Source organism: Ciconia boyciana, chromosome 25 (assembly GCF_034638445.1).
Source record: "Ciconia boyciana chromosome 25, ASM3463844v1, whole genome shotgun sequence".
Classification (NCBI taxonomy): domain Eukaryota; kingdom Metazoa; phylum Chordata; class Aves; order Ciconiiformes; family Ciconiidae; genus Ciconia; species Ciconia boyciana.
In genome coordinates, this window is record NC_132958.1 from 3,417,567 (window position 1) to 3,440,297 (window position 22,731).

General features: G+C 41.4%; 1 protein-coding gene across 1 annotated transcript in view; it reads left to right on the forward strand.

The window, feature by feature from the left end:
• The first annotated feature begins 5,232 nt into the window (after positions 1 to 5,232).
• Positions 5,233 to 22,731, forward strand: part of STC1 (stanniocalcin 1) — a 57,820-nt gene continuing 40,321 nt past the window's right edge. Inside the window, exons 1-2 of the mRNA XM_072846358.1 lie at positions 5,233 to 5,289; positions 7,739 to 7,842. The gene's annotated coding sequence lies outside the window, so the exon portion shown is untranslated. The remainder of the gene's footprint in view (positions 5,290 to 7,738; positions 7,843 to 22,731) is intronic.

Below are 22,731 nucleotides of genomic sequence, written 5' to 3' on the forward strand. Positions count from 1 at the left end.
CAGCGTCAGCGAAGTTTTGATCACCAAACGCTCTCATTTAGTAACAACAGAGATGGAAAGACGGCTGTTCTTCTTGGGCAATGCTTGCTCTGACGGGGAGGATGTGATGAAATTGCTATCTGATTTGTAAACTAAACCAAGGAGATGTGGAATTACTGAAAATGAATAAATATGAATGGCCCTGAACAGTGCCACTTGTCTGAATATAACCAGACTTAGAGCTATTGTGCTGAGATCCCTCTTCCAGATTTCTATCTGGATACACAGGGCACATCTAGAAATAGAACTGGGGAGGAAATAGCTTTCCCATTCTGCAAAATTTTTTAAGATTTCAAACTTTTTCTGTTTCGCAACAGGAGGAAACTGAGATCTTTTGAAGTATTTCATGGAAAAAACAGAGAGAGATTCCAAAACAAAAAATAGCTCAGGGACTAGATCACCTGGGATGTAGAAAACCCACATCCCTCTTTTGCCTGAAATACATGAGGAACTTGAACCTACACTGTTTGCATCTGAGATGAATATTCAAACTCCTAACCTGTATAACCCATCAGTCACCCTCTGGCATTGAGTCTTCTTGATCTGTAGCAACAAAGGTATGTCCTTAGTGTGTCATTTGTCAGCTGATGATCTTTGCAGTCACTATGGATTAACTGCAACTGAAACATTTCTGCTAAAATGTGAGATTATCCAATGTCAGGCTAAAGCATTCACCTTGAATCACTCCATTTTCAAAAAATGGCCATGCTTTGCCTCTGCAAACTCCTGTCCTTTGACGTGTTATGCCATGAACCTCCTGTAATCCAGTACCTCTTAAAATGAAGAGCCGTTTTATGCTTGAGGCTGTATATAAAGCAAATCAGTGGATCCTGTTACAGCAAAAGCATATGAAAACTTGCAGGTATCCTTTGGGCATACAGTCTTGTATGCATGCTCTCCCATCTAGTGTCTGGATAATAATCTGAATTATAGGTGAACTCTTCTCTATTCCTTGGAGGTATTTATCCTGCCAACACTGCTAAGCGAAAAGTGTGAGACAGGACACAGTAATGTACTTTAGGTCACCCAGGATGACTTTGACTGGTCATCTGGTGTACTGAGGTACCTTTGAGGTCCAGAGGAGTGTCATAAGCAAGAGTCAGATTTTCTGTCCAACAGGGTCTCTTCTGTGTGTTTTTGTGGTTTATGGTAGGGACAATGTGTCAGTACTTCAGTTACAAACACGTTCACTCCAAAGGGAACAATATGTAAGAGTGAATTTTTTAATCCTATAGAACTCGTTACTTCAAAATGCCATTCATTAAAGGGCCAGGCAGAGACTGAAGATTAAGATCCTTAAAACAAAGCTGTCAGATGATTTGCCATTTTTAATTTGTCCAGTTGCCTGGACTGAGGATTAAAGGGCCTTCCCTCCCTTCTCAGTACTTGCTTCAGGTTTGCAAAAGGCAACATTCTCTTTACAGGTAGGACATCAAGGACAGAGGTCCAATTGGAGTTATTTCCTTTTAAACAACATCTCTAATTTTATAGTTTGCTCTGAAAACAATATGCTTTTTAACTTGATCCACAAGGCAGCTCATGAGCTATAGGCATGCAATCCAAGCAGGCCTGAATATGAAAACCAGACACCCCAGCGGAAAGCTCCCAGGGTTTCAAGCCTGCAGAACCTATTTACTCCTCTGAAACTTGTATTGACACTTCTTCTGCCCTTGTGCCTTTCACCCATCCCTTCTGCAAATGAAGGGCATATAAGGGCTGTGCGTGCCCCTGTATGTTAGGAGTTAGATGTGATTTCAGTCGTTCGTGCTTCCTCTGTTGGCCCTCTGCAAAGATAATAATTGCACCCATAAAGCATAGTCTGATCTAGTGGTGGTTAATGAATGAGTCCTGGACCATTTCCATAACTTACTTTGGTTTTAATCCTTGTCCAATTTCTGAGTCTGGTCTGAGTCTGAAACCTCAAGGTCCCTCTGACTTTTCCCATTGCCTAGTAATTAGAGAATAGTATTAGCCAGGATTACTGGACAGCGTTGGTTAAATTCCCCTGTCCTTCTTGAGGCAGAATACATTATCAAGAGGAGAAGGGAAAAGAAAACATTGTGTTGTGTGGGACGAACATCTTAGCCTGTCTGCTGCTTAAACATGGAGCTTGGAAAAGCTCCATTTTGAATCAGAACCTCTAATGCAGATAAATGGCAGCTTATTTCTGGCGGACTTCAAGTTCCTGCATTCCTAAGCAGAACATCCTCTTCTGTGTCCTTAAACAGCTCATTGCAGGTTTGAATTCAATACATTGAGCATTTCACCTTGACTGCATCAAAACAGCTGTTAGCTCTCTTTTACATTGCAGACCCAGGAATTGTTTGGCTAAAGTGTTGGAGGTACAAGGAGTTATCTGAATTCTGCCAAGCCTCTTTTATATTATTGCCTCTGGGTACAGGATAAGAAAATTGGTGTCCATTTTAGAGGCTCCATATGCCCCGGGATATGAAAAAGTACAGTCAGTGTAATGGTGCACTAGGCATGTGTCTTCCCAAGCAGATCAGCCAGTTCTAGGTCATTTTAACCTATGTCCTTTGTTAATTGTTGTTTGTGGATCAGATTTTCATTTGCCCATTTCTCTGCGGGTTATGAGAATGGCTGGTATCTCAGGCCCGTTTCAGGCTGTGTCTGGCTCTCTCTATTCAACAATCCAGATGTTTTTTACCATAGGCATTTTATAAAAGCCTAAACCAAATACATACATGGCCCTATCCCTTCACGTCCCTTGGGATTAAATATTCCCAGAGTGTTCTTAAGGCTAATGCATGTTTTCTTCTCTTAAACAGCAGCAGCAGTGAACAGCAAATTCACACAGATACCCTTGCAGGCTTGTACGTACCAGTGCTCGAGAATCGCAGTTATAATACAGCCTGGAGACTGCATCCTCTCTCCCGCACTGGGACTCTGCCCCAGTGTGCATCTCACAGCTGCTGTAAGGGGCCAGTGTGTCAGCAAGAAAACCACTGCGCTAGAGCCCTCCGACAGGCTGGATGTGCAGCACGTAAAGTAAACAAGATCATCTCTCCCTCCTCTGTGTCCCCTTCCCACCACCAATAACCAACATTTACAAATGAGATGATTTGTAGCTACATCAGTGGAACTTTAAAACAAGCATTTCCCTGGCAGATTAATTTGAAATACCAAGTGGTTTTATAATGGGAAAAATTAACCAAGAGGTCTTACATTTCTTTTCTGTTGTTGTTTATAATTACAGTCGACAGAAACGTCATCTTGTAATACTTCGCCCACTTATCTTGCCACACGATTATTCATACCAGAAGTGGGGATGGGAGAAAAAGAGGCTTCTGTGATTGTTATGTTTTGTAACATCTCCCTATTTTTCAAAGGAATATAGTCCAGAACCAAACTGTATGGGTTTAACTCAGCCCAGCATTACCTCATTGCTACCAGAACCTTTGTTAATGTTCACAGGTTCTGTGTATATAATTAAAATAGCCTCAGAGCTGCTCTAAAGTATGCTCCTAGGAAATTAATGGTGCAGAGCTCTGCCAGGCTTGCGGCATTTTGCTGCCCTCTCCGGCCAAGCCGTCTGTGCTGGGAAGGGACTGGGCTGCTCTCCATTTTTTTCCCAGTGGTGAATTGTTTTGTACCAGCTTGGGCTGGAGATACAAGTCTAGTCCAAGATCATCCTATACCTGATTGGTTTACCTATAGGGGCAAGGCTGGCAAATTTGAACAGTCCTTTTAAATGATGGGTTAGAGAGTCACAGAAATGAAGTAGGAGATTAAGGGAACTCTTGTGGTAAATGTTGGTGGGTGTAGCCACATGACCAGAGTTACCTGCTCATACAGAGAATAACGGGAATGGTTTACTGTTATGGCCTAACAGCACACTTGAGGAGTGACCTTTAGGCTTGAAAATTTGGAGTCTGATTCATCCATACATTGCTCTGTTGGCTGCAATGCAGCCCGAATTCCAATCTTGCTTTCCAAGGATTCCCTGCACCAACCAGTCACTGAGGACATAAGGGCAGTTGATATCCATTTCTGAGCTACACAATATGGTAGAAACCCAAAGGGAGGCAAGGCGCCTTATACCACAAACTTGCAATATGACAAGGTTGAATCAAATCCTCAGTCTTCATTTTTTTTATTCTGTGTCTCATCTAGGACTAACGACCAGGGTACTAATTAGTGCCAGTGGAAGAAAAGAGCTTAAATGCACACTTAACCACAAAAAATAGATTGAGATTTCCCAAACAAATTTAAGAAAAGCCAGCGAGTATAAGTCAGTTCCTGGAAAGTTTAGCTAAGTTAATTGTGAATTGCTTTGAAGTCAGTGTATGTAAACAAATATATATACATAATTATTTACCACCACGTTATTTAGGAATTTCATGTGACAACACCAAGCTATTCAAAACACATTTCTTCCACTTTATTATTGTTTATAAATACCTCCTAGAGTTCCCAGGAAAAATAAAACCACTATCACAGAAGGCATTATGTAACTAGATAATAGAGGGAGCGCTCTGCTTAGCGAGGTAGGTATAACATGGGAGAGGAACAAGTATGGTGAAATGAAGTCACACAGTTAATCAGTTGCAGACTCATTAATACAGCTCATTCCCGTGAGTGTCTTTCCATTGAGAAATTCTTCTTGTGGCTGCATTTACAGACACAGGCAGCCTTTGAGCTTCGGCCTGTTGGCTACCATCACCTAGTAAAGTCTATCATTTTGCTGAGGCGACTGTCCTTGAGAGTTCAAGGAGAAGAATTAGTTTGTGTACTTTGATATCTCCCCTTGAGGGACAGTGGTGGGACTGTTCCCAGAACTTGAGGGCGTTTGTGTTGCCTCTGAAAACTGAATAATCTCTGTTTTCCTGTGCTGTGAGGGTCATTTCTATGGGATTTGTTGCTTTATGCATGCCAGCTTACACCTCTGCAGCTCTTGCGAGCATACAGTCTCCCACACAAGTAACTAATTACTGTTTCTTGCTCCAGGCAACTCTGTGGTTCTGCAGTTCTTATACACCTGGCAATTATCAACAGCAGCATCCAGCTATCTGCAGTGGGTTTTAATGTCTTGTGTATAAATCTATTCTTAAATTAAACCAACCATCCACCCTAGAATAAGAAATAAGACCAGTGCATTATCTCTATTCTGTGCAAAGGATGAAGTGTAATGTCTCCAGTGATACAAAACAGCCACAGGACTGTCATGCTACTGCACCAGGCAGACGTGATAGGAGCATCATTACTGGACAAGCAAGAAGGCAGAAGAAGGTAATTAAGGGAATCTGGAACAAATTCTCCCCATAGGAGCTGATGATGTGATGGTGACTTAAGCCAGCAGAAAAACTGGTCCACTGAAGCTCATGTAAGATTTTGGGGTTATTGAGTTACAAACTACTAAAGGTATATTTTCACCTTCAGCTGATAAGGAGATGGATGCTCTGACTAATAATTCTGACTGAAGAGGTTGTTTGGAATAAATAGATAAGCTTTCATAAATCTGGAGTTATATGTGATATGACCGACATCTTGCACTTAGCCTGGCTTTAATTGTGTTGTATTGGAGGATGCGTCAACTGAGTAGGGAGGGACAAAGCATACGGAACCAATGACACAAGGGTAAAAACTAGGTCTCCCTTCTTGTTTCCACCAAGGCTAATGGGAGCTTGTCTTGTGTTTCAGTGTTAAATATGTTAGGATGAAGGTGCTCAATTCTGATTCCACTTGGATCCATGGTAGTGATCCCGGTTAAGTCAGTCCTGTTTCTGATTAGGATAAGCAAGATCAGAGAGCAATTCCTAGCAAAGAAGTTCAGAAACAGCTTTGGGACCTGAAATCCTGTTTCCCCCGCCACCCAAGTTTCAGCTGTATGCTTTGGGGTAGGGTAGGATAGGAAGAACTAATAGACTGGACTCAGGTCTGTCTTCCATTTCTGATAAATCCTTTCAATCCCAAAGCACTTCCAGCTTACAAAAAAATCAGCTCGCATGCGTGCACAGCTAGGGCTGTAAACAGCTGTCAGCGGCTGTCCTTCATCATTAAACGGACATTTTGCCAGGATCTTTATTCTTCCACCCAGTGCCACCCAGAATGGATTGGTCATTTTTCGCTCGTGTCATTCAAAAGACTTTGCCTTGGAAAACTGTTCCAACCCATTTTAATCTCAAACTGTGAAGGCCAGATGGGCCCCTGCATCATGCTTCCAGGGAGCCTAGGTCTGCATCAGCTTATTTAAGGATTTCAGACAGTGGCATAAGCTAACTCTGATCCACAGCAATATCTCCAGTGAGCAGGTTTAGAGCTGCTCCTCGCACACTCTCCAGAAGCGTAGCAAGTTTTCAAGGATTAGCTTTTGCTCTGATGTGAGCGGGAGAAATATTGGGGTGTAGAAAGAAAGGGCTGCCCTCAATAACTGACCTCTAACTGGTAGGTCACAGTTTTCCCATTCCGTCATGATTTCAACACTTACTTTCTTCTCTGGGACAAAAAAGCAGCAGTTCATAAATTGGTCATTTGACAGGAAAGAAGGGAAAAAACTGTGAGATTAAAAAATGTGGATCGGGGCACTTGAAACACTATGCTTCAAACATTTTGAAATATCTTGCTTTGATTTAATAGTAGAAATTTTACAAATTTGTTTTAGTGGAAATTAACATTTCTCAAGTAAATTACTCAAGTTCTGGAAAAAAAGAAATTTGTATTCAGTTTGAAAAATGGAAAAGAGAAAATTCAAAAATTGTGTTTTTCAAACAAGGAAGCTAAATTAAGAAAAGATTTGAAACCAGAGGAGAAACGTAATAAAAATGTTTTCTATTATGTTCCCATATGTGCTGAAAGCCAAATTTCCTAAGTTTTTAACCTGAAGGAGACATGATAAATGCATGCTGTCCCAGCCAGACTGTTATATGAATCTGTAATTTTTAAATGGAAATCTATTATAGCCTGAATTCTGAGAAAGGAAAAGATGCTGCCTCGCAAGCAGGACATTCTTGTTTCATTGGGGAGAAGAAAATAACTGAAAAACCTCCAACAAAAGACATAATAGGAAACACTGCACGTTTTTAAACACGGTGCAGTTTTAGCGGCTTAATGACAAAGACCATTGAGTTTGTGAGGAGGCACATGTAAGTGAGACACGGGGAGAAGTTTTCTCCAAAGTCTTAAGGAGATAGTGACTTGCAGATTCAAAACCAAACTCCGTTTGTAAGGTGTGGTGCTCCCTTCATTTTTTCTAGTTAAATTGCATCTGAAAAATTGGTTGATCCTGCAGAGTTTCTTCCACTTGCAATGAAAAGCACTCACTGGGTGAGTCAGGGCTGGATCTGAGCCCCAACTAACTGTAAAGTAAGTTGCCACGTGTGCTTATTGCTGCTCTCAAACACAGGGCACTCTTGTATTTTTACGTCTGAAATAAAACTATGGCTCCCACCAGTGGTCTAGATGCTGGTACCATAACCAGCGCTCTGTAGACCTGCTTAGACCTGTATTGCATTTATTACAACTCCTGTGTTTTTCCATCAGTGGAAGTGGAATTAGCTTGTCAACTCTTCAGCTTTTAATAGTAGCACCAACACTTGTCTTCCATCAGGGAGATACCCTACTGTTTCCATTCAACAGTATTGTTTGCAAATAAAGACAGTCTTTGTCTTGGTTTGCATTATGGATTTAAACAGCTTCGCCAGACTAACTAGGAACTGTTTCTCATTTTCATTTCTGCCAGGAATCACAACCATCTATCTGAACGTTCAGCCTGAAGAAGGTTAGAGGGATCCCGCATCGCGAACTAAAACACCAGGGCAGTATATGTCATGCAGAGTCTGAAAGGTAATGTTAAGACATAGCTTGAACAGCTATCAACAAATGACTTTTGCAATCCACAAGTTTCATCAGTTCTGCAAAACAGGGGGTTTGATGCTTCTATCACTCCTACTGAACTAGATGATAGCAGGCTAAGTGCTGTAAAACTGCAGTGCTCTGGTTACTCCTTCTAGCTCTTTTACAACTTTCCTGTGTGTCGTCACCACCCAGAGAAAGAAACACCTAAATTTAACTTGCCACCTCCCAAAATAATTTCCAAGATTGAAAAAGGGAACTGAAATAACTACTGTCACAAGAACTTTTTCAGGAAAAGAAATGCTTTAGCCTTCTTTCCAAAGATATCCAAATGATATCCAACTGATGTCTTGCTTGCAAGGGACAGCTACATTTTAATACGTTCATTGGTTATTTCTTTTCTCCCTCTGTGTTCTTAATGATAAAGGATAAATAGGCAGCTCTGATGATAAAGGATAAATAGGCAGATCTGATGCCTGGGTGAGCAAATTCTCACGGAAATTCTCCAATTCAGAGGGATGAGTTAATTTTCTTTTTCTTTCCAATGATACTTCATGCATCATATGACAAGACACATCTGTTCAGTGACTAATATAAAGGGAATATCCCATGCGTGTAAGCGGCACAAGCCTGCCTCACACTCAACCTTTCTGAATTTTTTTCGAGGGCTGGTTATGCAATAAATAAATGGGGACAAATTCATCCCAGGGAAGAACTTTTAGTCAGCTTTGAAAGCAGCAATTTGGCTTGGAAAAATATCCAACATCAAAATAATAATGAGTGCATGTTAGTGCTGACAGTCCTGGAGACAAGAATTCTCCATGCATCCAGAGCCAACTTCTCAAGTCCTCTGTCCTTCATATCTTAGCTCTTACATATGGAAAACCCTCAGCAGAGGGGGTGGAGGAAGGGAGCAGGAAGGGTTTGTCACACTAAATGCCTCGAGATTTGGCTTTCAGTGAGCAAGCATGCCAAGCCTTGAAAATCAGCGGTGAGGACATTGATGGCACCCTCCGCAGTTTGCTCCAGTGCTGAGCCCAAGGGATCCCACAGGGAAAGAGGAGGGTAGAGAAGAGGGGCCATTGATGTCTTCATGCTGGCTAAGGTGCCAATAAAACAGCAGACATTTGCCTTTTGCAATCCATACGCTGGTTCTGTAGGACCTCCCTGTAGGCCACTGAGCAGCCAGCTGAAGTGAATGGCATTTGGTCTGTGCCATCTGGAGTTGTCAGTTTAATGATCTACGACTCAGGGAACAGTTTAATAAATAAATCTAGCCAGTAGCCCTAGCAGTCCTTGGAGCTTTGCAATACTTTGAAACAGTTGTGCAATAAAGAGGAAAATAAGAACGTATTGAAAAGGAGTATTTCATCAACTAGAGGCTGGGAAATAAATCACAGAAAACCATGTACTGAAAGTAATGTATCTGCTAGATTTGGCCGGACTTCGGGATTTGTTTTCCTTTTTTTTCTATTCACAAATTGTTCATCTGCAAATTGCAGTCCACAGCTTCAAATGCTGTATAACTGCATCATGCCATTAAAGTTTATGAAGCAGTGTCACCAGTGGAGCTCTGTTACTTCCAGTAGCTGAAATGTTGGCCTTATGTATGTTTTTATGACCTTTTTCATTATTCTTGATTGTTTGATGATGACAATATATTCCTTCCTTTATGTAAGTGACCCACTATGTCTTTTGTTCTCCTTTTTGACAGATTAAAATTCAGAACAGAACTAATCGCTGGCATAGCAGATCTCTTGGGATAAGGGAGGGGAGTACTCCAGGCAGAGAGAACAGTTATAGAATCATAGAATCAGAGAATCGTTTAGATTAGAAAAGACCTTTGAGATTATCGAGTCCAACCGTTAACCTAACACTGCCAAGTCCGCCACTAAACCATGTCCCTAAGCACCACAAACAGGCTTAGCTCATAGCTGGATAATCTGCACATGAATCACCATCCATTGCATGAGGAATTGGATCTATGGAGTCTATCCCCACCGTCTCATCCTCTGTAACAGTGGTGGCACAGGCATTCTGGGAACTCGGTGAGCACCAGAGCAGTATTGCTGGTGGTAACGGCAAAAGCAGAAGACAATTGTTTCGTCCTAGGAGAGTTTTAGAGCTGTAGAAGTTCTTTCCTCTTCCAAAGGTGAGACAAGAAGTTGAGTGCTGCATAATTTGCTCATTACTTTGCTCAAGTAATTTTGGAAGGTCTGTATCTTCTCTTTCTATAGGTGAATTTTAATGTTCTAATCTGGGGGTTATTTTAACACCCAGCCCACCCTCCCCAGTGGAGCTCTTGCATATGATGACATTTAAATGCACTTTGTTGTAAATAATAGCCTGCTTTTCTGGACTTGTTTAGAAAGGGGATATTGTCCCTAGCTGACCATTTCCCATTAAGACTTTTGATTTCTAACAAACTATTTCTCACAGTCTGCAATCAGCTCTAATGATTATCAGCCACAAGCTGTAGATTAAGCGACTATGCTGTTCCTGTGTTAGCCTTTGACTGAAGCTATAGCTCAGTTTTTACTGATCAGCACTATGGATTTATCCTGCTTAGACACTCCTTTGAAGCACACAGGCAGTCTTTACCACGTCAGTGGAAAGATGAGGGTAATATTGTGAATGGCAAGGTTCCAGTTCTTCATAACTGAAGCCGTGGGATGATTGCCTTTTGTTTAAATGTCAGAGGATCATGGATGTCAGAGACGAGAAATGGCCTTTTAAATCATCAAATCTGCATCACAGCATGGAAGTCATAGAAGACCGAGGCAAGAGTAACATTGTGTGAACGTCACTGTTATCCCATTGGAGTTACTGTGAATTAGCAGTTCTGACTGACATCCCAACTGAACCCAGCTGATGGAAGGGCACATGGCATGAAGTATTCACTGAAGAATTTTACTGAACAACACATATGGCCATATTTTATATTTCACGGTTAAAGTAATATGAACTATGTCAGGAATTAACATGAAGAAACTTTGGAGGCCAAGCTGATCACAATTCTTCAAAGTATAGGCAATGAATCATAACCTGGACATAAAATATTTCCCAATAGCTGTTATAATACAGCCAGCTGTACTCTGATTCACTTGCACTGCTTAGCTCTTACACTGAAAATAGCTTTAAGATCGATGCTACTGCTCATGAAGGAAAGGACTGCTTTTGGTACGAACCAGCACAGCTCTGTTGGCAGCAACACAACCTCCACTTCTACCAGCTGAGAATCCAGCCAGTATTTCTTTAATACTAATACTGTTATGTAACCCAGAACGTAACCTCTTTCCTTAATCTTGCTAATTACAAACCAAGAATACATCTGTATCCTTATCTTCCTGGGCGTTGCTCAAGCACAGGGTGGTCGAAGAGTTTACTATGTAGACTGTGAGGCTCAACTTGCTTCAAGCAAATTAAGACCGAAAGCAGCACTGTGAGGTTGCAAAGTTCCCCTGTGCCTGTTTCAGAGATGGTAAAAAAGAAGCACTGGAGAGTTTAGTTGACTTGGTTTGTGAATTCTCTGGCAGAGCAGGAAAGAAAAATTATTCTTCCTGACACCTTAGTTTACCCACCAGATTAGCCTGTCTCTCTTTTGCTCTACACTTACTGTATTCTCTTTCTTTTATTCCTTTTTTTTTTTCCATGGGTTAAATCTGTTTGATTTTTTTTTTTCATTTTGTGTTTTTTAAAAATGTACTTTGGCAGGAGTTGTGATTTTTTGGTTAGTAATCCACTTATTTTGTGGTTTAGAAAATATCTCAAATAACAACTTGGACACGTTGTTGACTGTCATTGTTGGCCGCTCATGTGGCATGAGGAACATGCAAGGAAACACATCCTTTCATGTTTAACCCCCCCCTCCCAAACAAAAAAATGATCTGCTTCCTACCATGTGCATACCTTCAGGGTTGGAGGGGGGCTGCAAATTTCATATAAAAATACTCACAGGTATGTAACCTTGACAGATAGATATAACCACAAACATATGCATATCATTATGTCTTTGTCTCTCTGTTTCTGTGTTTCTGTATATGTAGGTGCATATCTCTGTCTTCACAGTCAAACATAAAAATACACTTTTTTAAGTGGAGGTGTATTTGTTCCTATAAAAATATAGGAATATATAAATATATTTGCCTGTTGTCTGCATTTTCATATACTGTAGCTGCCACATAACTCAAATATTGCTCAGATAAAAGCTCACTTTTTCTTTCTTTTCTGTAAACTTATGAACTAATGGGAGCATTTTTTTCATAGCCCGAAGATTAAGTCAATATGCCTTTTTCTCAAGGATGAGGAAAAGAAGCTGAACAAATAGCAGCTGTCTTTCAGTAAAATGCATATGATGGCCGTAGGAATGTTTGAGGATGTCAAATTTCATTGGAAATAACAAGTTTATTTGCATACGTTTGTTCATGGTTGTGGTTACCAGAATAAAATTTGCGCTGAAGATGAAGGCTAAGCCCTTAAAGAACAGATGTAATCATATAGTTGGAATAAGCTTGTTGTATATCTTTATGGTACATTCTATAGGTCCCAGTCAAGATCTTGGCTCCCTTGCGCTAGGCACTGCATAAACAATTTGCGAGAGCCTGACTCTTCTCCAAGGAGCCTAAATAGGCCAGGGAAACAGTTTGACAGAGGAAGAATTATTAGTTCCTTTCCACAAATAGAAAAACAGGCAGAGGATGAGGAAGTGGCTTGCCAAAAATCGTGTATAGCTAGGGTGACAACCCAGATCCCCCAAGTCTCAACCAAGTGCTTTAAAACAGAAGATCAGAGGAAATGGGTGCATATACCTCTATAAAGTAGAAGTTTGGAGTCTCAATTGGGTTTTCGGTCAACTCAGGTTATGGGCTTGGAGAGCAACAAAATTTGAGTGGGGACAGAATGTGAGGGATGCAGAAGTAGTCAGGTTTTATCATCCTGTTGGAAAAAAGACGACCAAATATTATTAATGGCAGCATCATTGTTGAACGTTGCCTGACTGAAGACCGCAGGACTCTAACCACACTTTTGAACCGCTGTCTGCGCAGGCCATTGCAAACTGTTCCATGGAAGGCATGCTGCCACCCGGCATTAGACCTGCTTCACTTCCTCACTCCGTACTTACCATCAAAGCTATCATTCATGTTAACATGTAACGGGGGAACCTCAGGCTTGAATTCATTATGAAACCTTTGGAGTCGAACCAGCCTGGACAACCAACCTTCTGTTTAGTTGCTTCAATGTACATTTTTATTAGGGAACCAGTATGGACTTCCTACAAAGTGATTCATAGGTCATCTTCCCTAAGCTGCGGTGATTATCGCAATGGTTTCTTGCTTGTTAACCGTGTTTGCTTACAGACTGTCATTTGAAGACTAATAAATCTGGCTCCAGTCACCAGACTCTGTGGTATATATTAGACGACTGGAGAGTCTAAATTGTTCAACCACTGTCTTGTTTAGAGGCTGTTTTGAATGATGCTTTTCCATTATCACAGGCTTTATTAATTATTTAGTTTTATTGCAGTGATGCTAACAAGGCCCAGTACTGCAGCGGGACAGCACTAGGCAAACACACAGTAAAATGTCTGTGCCTGAATCCTGACTAAATACTGTAATACACAGTTAATTAACTCTCACAAATAAATAGAGGGCTGGAATGCTTATAGGACATTTTAGGTTGGGTTGGACCTCAATGTGGGTCCTCTTGCAGATTCTCCGCAGAGGTGGCAAACTCCTCTTTAGCAGAGTAAAACTTTTAAGATTCAGAAGGAAAACTTTCCCATGGCCTTGAAGAAAATCCTCACACTAGGTGAAGTTAAGTTGGCTGAATTTGGTTCTTTCAAGTCTTCTCTATATGGAAACTGGTTTTAATACCGCCTTTTTGTAGATAAAGTAAGCTTTTGGACACATTCAGGCTGTGGTGGTGTTAAATATTGGAAGTTCTGAGTATTAGTCCTTCTACTGATGGCTATTATCTTCAAAAACATGAGAGGGTGTTAAGCGATGTTTTTGCTTGAAAGCCCTCTCTTGTTCCTTCCAATGGAAAGCTGCTCAGAAGGTCAGAAAAGCAACAGGAAAGTAAGAAGTGTCTGTGATATAAAACTTCTTGTGACTCCCAGAAATTAATAGCTCACTGATGGAGCTCACAGTAGTACTTATGCCAGCAAGTTGAAATAAAATACTGAAAGTGTCAGAAAGATGTTTGTCAAATACCCTACAAACATAAAATAAAAAACATAAAAAAGAAAAAAGCCCCAAGGGCAATATTTGGAGAGATAACCAGGTTCCCAACTCCTTGTGGGTGCTATGTGCCTAACTGATTTAAATCTTCTCCTACATCCAATGTTCAGCGAACTGTACTTCAGAAGAGACATTTTACTAATGTTGCTCAAGTTCCGTGTTAATAACTAAACTTCGACTCTGAAGTGAAATGCCTGTATTAGGGACATGGTTACCTTATGCTTCTCTGACTGAGTGCTGTTTCTTAGTTGCTGGACATTTCTCTCCTTATGCTTTTGATGAACCCTATTGGGCATCTTAAAATGCGTTGTACTAAATGGTTTGGGTTAAATTCAGCACTGAGAGAGTCTGAGGTGTAGCACAGCATCTGGAGGGACAAAGCAGGTGAAGTCAAGTTAGCTGCTGCGCAGCAGAAAGGCATTTCAGGTTTTGTACAGAAGTTCAAACAAATACTGCAGTTGACATAATTTATTGTAGAGGGATGTTGGGGAACAGAGGGGAGAAGTAACTGGAAGTGACTAAAGAGCCAGAGCCTAGAACTTCTGACATGGAGCTGGACGACCAAACCACCATAATATCCTTTTTTTCCATGTAAATAACATCTGATAAAGAAGACAGTGGAATTTTACAGTGGTTCGTAAGCAAACTAGATTTTCAGGTTCAGTAACATTGCAGATCAGTAGTTGCTGTTTTCAGTTCCCAGGTTAATTTTATGGAATATTTTGCATTGTGCCAGACTCTAATTAATTCCAAATGATTTCTGCTTTCCCTTATTTTTTTCTCCTTTTGCATGTTACTGTCTTACAAAGGAACTAAACTCTCAATTTTCTCTAAGACCGGTAATTATATGCATAAGTGATGAGAAATCTCAAGCATTTTTCTGCAAACCAATTACAGACATTTAGGATAAGGATAATACACTTCCTTAAAAATACATTAAAAACTCATTTAAACAAAAGTAAAGGAAATAACATTGCTAAGCTACCAAAGAGAAATTCCAAGGTATGGTTTTAGAGGACACAAAAACCTTCTTGTTTTTTGCGTGATAAATTCAGTCTATGATTTCTAATATATCTGAAAGAATTGTGACATTTTTTCAAAGCAAACTGTTTCTGGTACATCAGCTTGTTGAACTAAATATTAGTCTGCTTGCAAACTGCCTTGGATGAAGCACTTTGTAGTTTTAGGGTACGCTCGTTGCATTCGCTTTTTGTAAGAATGCTTGGGTAAAAGTCAACCTGATAGAGACACTTGAGTTTTCAAGAACTTTAGCTAGCCCTTAGTAGCATACACTTAACCTGATGTAGACAGTGTCAAAAGATGCCTAAAGACTTCTGAGCATATGAACCTGTTCCCTTTTGCGTCGGACGGGTGGAATTAAAGTGGAGATTAACTCGTGTAGATAGAAAGATTTGCGCTGGCATCTCTGCAGGTCCTCTGAGAATAGCCAAAATGACTACAGATGCTTTCTTCAACACAGTGCTGCTGATCGGTCTTTCCCCACTGTTGAGGGCTGAAGAATGTGTACAACTTCCATTTGTTGCAGCTTGGCCCGTGCCAGAAAAATTGTCTTCCATCTCCCCACTTCATCACAGCATTAATCAACCAGTGCATTGTTCAGATCTCCCTCTCCACTGCTGCTTCAGCCCTGCAGCTTGTTTTAAACACATGTTAACATGCTCACGTTTACGAGGCTCCCGAATCACGAGGTCCCTAAGCAGAGGGCTGAAGAAGTTGCCGGGGCATTTCTTAGTGGCAAAACACTCGCCCTGCCCTTGTGTCAGGAGGGTCAGAGAATGTTCTGGGTTGGTCCTTTTGTCCCGTAGTGGCAGCTGTCGGAGTCAAGTGTTAGGATGTATCTGCAGGAGGAGCCAAGGGCTCTGCCAGGCTGGGAGAAAGTCATGGACTGAAGGGATGGTTCATATTCTGAATTTCTGGGATCACAGGCCTACAAAGAAGGGGGTCAAGGACTTTAGCTAGAGGTGGTACAGCGAGGTTTCTCTGCTGCCTGTGTTCTTCTGTCTGTTTGCATTCCCGTCTTTATCACGCCAGTGATTTCCTTCGCTCGCCTCATTTGTAATAATGATAACATTGTAAAAGCTTGCCCTTTCAAAGAGTGGGAGCCCTTTGAGTCATAGACCTGCTCTGCTGAATCAGAGCCCTTTTCTTCCTTTCCAGTGCTGTCTTCTTCCCATCCTGCCTCCCTGTTCAGGAGCCCTGCCAGGTCCCGAATGACAGCGTGAAGCCTTTCTTTAAAACAAGAGTTTAAAAGGACAAAAAAAGAGAAAAATTCGGAAAGCGAAGGCTAGAAAAGCAAAGCATTGCTGCCTTTTTGTGTGCATCCTCCCCCTTCCCCCTGGGAGCCAGGAGCGGAGTAACCAAAGTAAATGCATGAGAGACTAATTCGAACAAGTTGCTGGCATGGCTCTGGGCCAGCGTCCCCCCCTGCGCCGGCTCCCAGGCCCCCAGGAAAGAGCAAGGCGGGGGTGGGGGCTGAGTCAACAGCTCAGATGCGCTTTCTCAGCAGTCAGCTGGGAAGTCCATTCGGGTTAGTCTATTTGAGTGGGATTTCTGTCTCTTCTTATTGATCTGTTTTGGATACCAGGCACCAGTGTTTTCATCTCCAGTCATGAAACAGGAGGCAGAGGGGTAAAAGGGCTGAGGTGAAGGAGAGTGCAGATGCTGAAACAGGCAGGGTCTGCAGCATGGAGCAAATGCGCAACAAGCCTGAGAAGAGGAGAGTGAAAACCTGGAGAGGGTAGAAAATAGTGGGGGAGGTGGAGAGAGGTCAAAGATGAATACGGTAATGGAAGAGCCAAAAAAGGAGGAGGAAAGAAAGAGGAGAAGAGAGAGACCGCAAGGTACGGGGGCAGGTCTAAATGGCACAGGGCTGCAGTGCTTGGTTTATCGGACATGCCGACAAATAGCCATGGCTGGGAGTTGGGGGACCATCTCGCTCTGTGCACTGAGAAAGCAGCAGGCTTTTAAGTAGAGACTGATTAAGAAGGAGAGGAAAAAGAATAAGGGGATGATGCAGCAAGGGACCAGGAGGGTGACGCAGTGGTGGCGACAGAAAACAAAGCATGGGTGTATACAGGCGGCGGGATAGGCAGAGGACGCAACTGTCAGGCCCAGAGTTGTTATAAACATCCTGCCTAGAAAGAATCTTGCTTTTTTAGATATTTTGGTCTGAAACTGTTCCAGCTAACATCTCTCCAAATAACAAATACTGTAATGGATGTTTACCCCTACTTCCCCCCATGCACACACACATTGTCAATCATTATTTTGGCTAAACATTTTTATGATTACTCCCCCTTCCCTAAAGTTGTGTTTATTATTACAACTAAACAGTGACTTTTCTAATAGCCTTTTTATACATCTTTTTAAACGTCTTCTCTAATAATCCAAGGAAAATTCTCATAAACTCCCCCTTAGCGAGAGAGGGGGAAGATTGCTTGGGCAGATTGGCCAGGCACATTTTCACTGCTCGTATATGTTTTACAGAATATGGTCACTAATAGCTAATGCAGGACTAGAAAGCCATGAGCAGGATTTTCGCAAGATACTCAGCTGCTAAGCTTGGTTACTCTCAATTTTATGTGCTTATTTATGTATTTGGACTGAAATAGCACCCTATTTTTTATTTCCTTATAACTTCTAGACAATGAAAAGTGTTTGCTTTTAAATCCGTGGGTAAGAGATCTGAACATCTAGGGATTTAGAGCACGACCATGTAGTCCTCTTTCATATCATACTGAGCAGTAACTCACAGAAGCTTTACCAGTGACTTCCCTCCAAAAGAACCTGCTTCTCCATTGCTTCACACTGTACAGAGTCATTAGTACTCATGAGAACTGCTGCCTTATAATTAGAGTAGAAATTGTCCACACTTAGTGCATAAGCCTGACGGCGTATTTCCTGCCAGAGGTTAACGACAAGGCACTAACCTACCTGCTCAAAAATTGCACTTACTCTGTAAGGTAGAAGAAATCAGAATTCATCATCATGGGCAGCTTTGCTCCACGGTGAGAACTAAAGGTTCAGTTAAGTTTGTCATCACAGAGATGCCATCGGTCTCTAATCACATCCTGCTTTGACGCTAAATGGGTTTTCGTTTCCAGTTCTGGGAGCTGTGCACTCACATCCCTTAGATTAGGCATGTTGTTCATTTGTGTATCCTTTGAATATTTGTATAGAAAGCTGCCTTTTCATGAAAAAATAATAATAGTAATGATAATACCTGCATCTTAGATACTGCTTCCTACAAGTACTTTTCAAAGTGTTTGATACTGCATTTAAAGTGCTTAAACAAATGGCTGCTGTAGACCTTTGTTCTTCAGGGCCACAGTGCACAAAGTGAAAAGGGGCAGGCTTATGCTGCAGCAAGAGTGACTCAGATTAAATACTAGGAAAAACATCCTAGCAATAAAGAAATAAAGTTTTCAAAAGAGCTTAAACTTCGTGTAAATTTACAAACTGCTTTTGGAAATGGCATGGACAGAATGCTCCCGTCTTGGAAGAGGGTACTGGATTTTGACCTGGAGTTCCCTTCTGACTCTGCTTCTATGAATATCCCCACTTTATCATGGGAAATGAAGACAGAGAGCAGTGAAAGGCCATATCCAACGTCATGAAGCAAAAGTGCAAGTATAACTTAGGTCTCTTCTCTGTGGCGGCAAGCAAAAAAGAGGGAAAACAACAACAAAAAAAGAAGAGTAAATAATGGATTCATTACAGGCTTTTCCTGCCTCTCAGTTCTAAGCTTTCCTGCATTTCTTCAGGCATATTTGAAAGGAATCTTTACCTGCAGTTCAAGAGTAGGCTAACTTATCCAGACCAACTTATCTTCTATCATAGCCCCTCAGAATCTCCTTGTATGGATCAGAATACCCATGTATAGCCAGAGGAACGCTTATTTCTGGGCCATTTCACTTGGACTTGCTTGATGGACAGTGTGCAGCATTTGTGCAGTACCAGGTTACACCAGCTTTAGGCAATTTGCACTGTGATAGCAGAAAGGAGCTGCCTAAACATAAGAAATTATTTGGCCCATGCAGTTTTTCCCAAGCCACCACAATCTGTTTTATTCTTTATGAATTTTTTGGTCACTTTCAAAAAATAATTGAAAATGCAAAACCTGCACACTGAGCAGTTAAGAATTAGAAGGGAATATTAGTCCTTGCAGTATTAGTGGTTACCACTCATTTGAAAATAATTGCAGCCCACGATAAAAGCCGATTGCAATAGCAAATTTTGTTCAAGAACACTGTTCTCATTTTGAGGTTACAGTCACTGTCCTCCTCCAGTTTTAGCATCGTTTGGTATTCAAGAACTTGAAATTAAGACAAAGGCTGCTGGTTTTGAACTGGGTTTCAGCCATTAATCACCAGCTCAGATTCTCAGCTCAGATAAGTTAGAGACTGTCTCTCCATTACCTTCCTTATGTATCCAACCAAGCCTGGTGTTAGTGTTGCAGCTCAAGAATTTATTGAGATGACAACTAAAACCTCCTTCCCACTGAATCCAAAATTCTGTTGAATTTGGAGAGAAAAGCAAGAGGATATTGCATGTAATTAGCCTGTGGATGAAATTCCTACTGAGATAAGCCTGAATCAAACCCCAAATCTGTGCATCCCTAGATGTAGAGGGGAAAGTGAAAAGAGAGGCACGGCATGGTCTCCTCACCTGGACCGGGTTTCAAATCAAGCTGTACCCTACCCATGTAACGGGCTAAACCGGAGAAGTCTAGGCTTTGGGACTGGTAGAAAATTCTTTTGAAGCTTTCTTCTCTCATTTTCTTGGATAAACTGGAGTTTTCAAACTAAATTGAAAACATTCACGGAAAGCATGTTTGCCTCAATTTTTTCATATTTTCACCAGAAAAAAGCAAATCCGGTTTTATCTGCAAACAAATAGCATCAACTTTTTGTCAAAAAATAATAATCACAAACTGGAAAATGATCAGTTTTTGATGCAAAGTCATAATTTTCCATGGGAAAACCTCCAAATTCCATTTCAGGGCATGTCAACATTCTAGATGAATAAAACAGATACAGGCAAGCTTTAAACTAGCTCGCTCTGGTATCAGTAAGAGTCTAGTACTGGCAGTATGAACTCAACAGCATGGACTGCTCTACCCACTTCTCCAACAGAAATCGGCTACGTGCACAAGCTCCTATTGATACCATGTTGGACAATGGCTCTGAGCCATCTTCTTCTTTGCCTCTGGCCAATATCTTCAGAAAAACATTAATGAACTCAGTAATAAAATTAGTTAATCATGTCCTATTCTCTCTTCAGTACCAGATGTTATATGGAGTTGGAGGGGGAACACTGCCAGTGAAGAAAACTTACGGTTTTCACCCTGTTGGGGAGCTTTATTCTGCACCTGATCTCTTCTCTGCAGCTTCTTCAGTGCAGAGAATCTGCAGAAGAAATGAACTGCCAGTTTTGCTTGCTTTGTAACAGGGAGCAGCCAGTGTCCCCGTTTTGAGGAATCTGAACCTGACTGATTTGCAGACCATCAGGTGGGAAGTGTGTGAGGAAAGCTGAGAACGGGGCCCAGATCTCTGCCACCTCCCATCACTTAACAACAAAGTGGTATTTTCTCTGCGCAGGAAATTGGATCTCAGTCTTTAGAAGCAAGACAGTCTAGAGAGCAATTGCCTCTCTCCTGGCCAGACATATGCCAGTAAGTGTTGGCATTAGGCACAAAGAGAAAAGGACAAGAGATTTTCCTATTGACCTTTGCAAGCTTTAAAAAGGCTCCCATTGGTAATGCTAAAGGCAACATACATTATTGTTCAAAAGAGAAGTCCCTCTAGCAAGTTCCTGATGGATAATAGTGGTGTTTACTTAAGGAAACTGGGTAATCACAAAGGTTATTTTTTATTGGATGCCATCCTTTTTAGCATCCTCGTACACAGCCAACGTCAATGTGTGTCATTAACAATGACTTGTAAAAGGATACAGCAGTTGCTAAGGAAACCTCTGTTGCACAGGAGCTAAACAAATAACAGCAAATTAAGCAGGGAGGAGAGGCCACGAAGGGCCTGATTCTGCAAATCTTTACCCATGCAGGCAGTCTTAGGCTGCAAAACTGGTCTCTGGACTTTGCTAGGAGATGCTCAACCCCTCGCATGAGAAAAAGTTTGTAGACGCAGGTTGCTTGTCAGAGACTCCTCAAACTTTTATGCATTTGCTAGAGCAGATCAAAGGCAGCCTACAGTAGAAATAGCACGTAGCTATTTCTGGCGTCTGAATATAATTAATTGTCATTTGAAAGCATCCGTGTAATCTTGGTTGTGATATTAATTTCACTGAGAGATGCTAACAGGAAACATCAATGTACATGGCCTTCAATCCTCTGTTACTCTTCAGGAAGTGTATAGCAGATTAGACACCTTTAAGCATTAATGAGATGTGTCCTTAGGACATAGCCAGGTATCCCTGTGTTTTTCAAAGAGTCTGAGAGATTTTCAGGGAGGGTCATTCTTGGTTGCTGCTTTGACTTATGGGCTGGATGGGTAAGTCAGCAGGACCCGTATTTCCAAAGAATAACACCCCAGCGTTACAAGAGTTCTGCAGAGGTGCTTTGAAATCCTTTTGCCTGCAAAAGAGAAACAAGAATATTAGTTCAGCAGAGACTTTCCTCCATGCAAAATCCTGTTTTTTCAGGGGACAGGTAGTTTTCACTTCACAGTGATTACACAAGATCAACCATGAGAGTCGATCCTGGAGAAAGACACAACGACGCACAGCCTCTACGCAGGCAGGTAACAGCTGCTGGTGGAGAAGGCTCGGCAGCATCTCCGGGTCATTCATCACACACCACAAAACAGCCCCAATAGCCTGCAACAAACGCGGGGTTTGTAAAAAAAAGCGGAAAATTATAACTTGAATGTTACGGAAATGAGTAGATCAGATAGGATGGCGTAGCCCTGCAATGGCAGATATTTTTTACCTGCATCCAGGTAAAAATAACAGGGTCTTATGACTGCTGGAATTAACATTCAAAAGAGGCATTTCAATACAAAAAACCCACAAAGTTTCTGACAGCGAGGAATAGCCTCCCTCCACTCGAGGGAGTTAAAGTGGTGTATTGAAGTTGTGATTTTAAACTAGTTTAGTTAAAGGGTTGCAAATTGCTGAGTAAACATTGATTCTTCAATCAAATTTGTTTCAGTTCAGTTCAAGCCAGGAAGGAGAATATTAGTCTGTGCTGGGATAAGCCACTGCAAGCAAAATAATAGTGACCGTTGTAAATTTGTATAAGCCTAAGTTAACCAATGTGAAAGTCTGTAAGTAGACAGTAAGATCTTTAGGCTAAAGGACTCTCTCTTATGCACATTTCCACTGAACCCAGGACAATGGGACCAGGATTACAGGGTGTTACCATGATACAAGTGAGACACAGTATTAAGAAAAACAAGTGTTACCATAGAAACAGCTGATAAATGGGCACATGCAAAAAATTTGCACTTAATTTGCTTGTTTAAATGGGAGGGGAACTATTTTGATCCTGCTTAATTGCAGCTGATCCTATTTAATTGCATTTTCTTCTACCAAGTCCAATACAGTGTCACAGTTAGAGCAGCAGGACAAAACTCCAGTGATCTGTAATCTTAGGTCCTGCCAC